General features: G+C 35.4%; 1 protein-coding gene across 2 annotated transcripts in view; it reads right to left on the bottom strand.

Moving 5' to 3' along the window:
* LOC113822473 (nucleolin) overlaps positions 1 to 1,493 on the bottom strand; it is a 23,943-nt gene extending 22,450 nt beyond the window's left edge. For both annotated transcript variants that reach the window (XM_070113667.1, XM_027375022.2), the window contains exon 1: positions 1,412 to 1,493. The gene's annotated coding sequence lies outside the window, so the exon portion shown is untranslated. The remainder of the gene's footprint in view (positions 1 to 1,411) is intronic.
* Between the last annotated feature and the right edge of the window lie 1,007 nt (positions 1,494 to 2,500).

Below are 2,500 nucleotides of genomic sequence, written 5' to 3'. Positions count from 1 at the left end.
AGACAATCCATCAAAGTAGCCTTACATCGAATTACCAATTACTTTTACCGATTCGGTAAAGCATGGAAACCACACCTTGCATCAAGCACTTGGTAAAAGCAAACCCTCATTTGTTCAAAAAATTACTGTGTAAAGACTTACTGACCTTCCTGGTAGGTCACACAGGTAATTGTTAAAGGAAACAGACTAGATGCTATTAACAATGATAGCGTATTTAAAGAGGAGGTCAAGTATTTAATGAAGATAAAAATGAGAATTTCAAAAAAATCTTTTACATATCATATAGCATAAAAAGTAATGAATAACCTGAAAAAAAATAAACACCATTTAGGCCAACAGTGACAGTTTAGAATGAAAAGAACAAAGGCAAATAAAAATGCTCTTCAAAAATCTGAATAGCCATAATACAATAATGAGCAGCGAGAATTTACCTTCTTGGGAATAATACAGCTATTAATATAACCCAACTGATGCTTCTGGTTGGCATAGCTTATGCCAACCAGACCCTCAACCCAGCCCCTTCTCTGCATAGGTACGTTATAGTTTATATTCATGGAAGTGACAGTATAAATTGTACTTAGTGTGCGTTTAAACATGTGGAAACGCCCAATGCTGAGCCTGTCCAACGCTCTCTCCTGCCGTGAATATATGGAGGATTCTTTGTTTTCCTGGGCAGGGGTTGGGGGCCATTCTAGCCAAGGCTGTCGAGTTTGGTCTGCTAAATTATTTGGTCAAATTCTGTCCACACAAATGTAGTTCTCAGGTAACTTTCAACGGACGCTTAGTTCTTTTATAACTCATCTTCTGCGCATAAAATTCTTTTGACCTTTCCACACACTTGTTTCATCATCTGTCCACATTTCCGTCTGCGCAAATGTAGACAAAATGATGTTTTCCGTGTATGAAAAAGTATAATATTCCCCACACAATAAAAATACTCTACAGTCTGGATTCTAGTCATTTCCGTTGGAAACAAACGACAGAATTAACCAAACCAAAACAGAAATCAAACAAATCTTGTTTCGTTCCCAGTAGCGTTGGTGACGTCCTTTTCTAAATTTACCACTTTACCGAGGTGGTTTGAAAATGCTTGGTTTGTATACAAAACCAGACCAGGATATCTTGCCATTAACAAAAGGCCTTTTGTTACTGGATCACATGTTACTCTATGTGCTGACCAGTTAAGCATAACAATGCACCCAGGACGTTACATGTCAATAAAATAAACAAGTCTATCCCGTCACAATATATGAGGAAGATGTATATCGACCTTTTCGCACTAGCACTTCGTGGTAATTAAACATAATATTTACTTAAAAAACGAACCATCATCTTAAATGATATCAACCTTACCACTCTCATAAATCTAAAATCTTATCAAAACCTTAATTAAATTAAATAACTAACATACCAATATCACAGCCACCGCTTCCCTTCACACATGCGTTTTCGAATCACATGGGAGTTCGTCTGCGTGTTGTTGTATTCGAGGCTTTTAATCCAGAATCGTTCGGGTAAGGGAGACGTTCTTTTAGTTTTTTTTTTTTTTTTTTTTTTTTTGTCATTTAGTGTTTATGATGGGGTTAAGATGAGATACTGCCTTTGTTCATATCATTATTGAACGTATTCCAGGTAAATGAGGCATTTTTATATACTCTTTCTCTCTCTCTCTCTCTGTCTGTCTGTCTCTCACACACACACACACACACACACACACACACACACACACACACACACACACACACACACACACACACACACACACACACACACACACACACACACACACACACACACACACACACACACACACACACACACACACACACACACACACACACACACACACACACACACACACACACACACACACACACTCTCTCTCTCTCTCTCTCTCTCTCTCCTAGTGATCTGATGTTCACTGCGTGCATGTATAGTTCATTCTTTTTATTAGATTTTGAATGGTAACTCCATTAGTAAATTTTCATGCAATAATCATGGAAAGATAAAGGTTAGTGTACAACTTTGTTAAATTTTAGACATAAGAGGTTAATGATTTTCATTTATAATAGTTATATGTATATTCTCTTTATAGAAGTGGTATTGCTAGCACTGCCAGTACCAATGCAACTATCACCTTTGTGAAATATATATAATTTTTTTTTTCATTCTTTTAATCATATACTACTTTTCTTGGAAGTCAATCATAACGTTATAATGTAATTGTCATAAAGGCAACTTAACTGGATTTGCTTGTTACTATTATTATTGTTTATTATTGTTATTATTATTACTGATATTATTTACTTCCATTATAATTCTTAATATCACCATTACTATTATCATTATTATTATATATCATTAATATTATCAACATGGAAACCAAAAGAAATGGTAATATTTTAGTTCTGTGGAGCTTTATTCAAAGGATCATTTGCTGCCTATCAAAATGTTTACAAATTCAAATGCATTGCTCTAGCTGTGACCCTACCTGACAATG

Source organism: Penaeus vannamei, chromosome 34, assembly GCF_042767895.1.
Source record: "Penaeus vannamei isolate JL-2024 chromosome 34, ASM4276789v1, whole genome shotgun sequence".
Lineage (NCBI taxonomy): Eukaryota > Metazoa > Arthropoda > Malacostraca > Decapoda > Penaeidae > Penaeus > Penaeus vannamei.
Note: the sequence above shows the minus strand (reverse complement) of the source record. Positions and strands in the feature narration are given on the sequence as shown.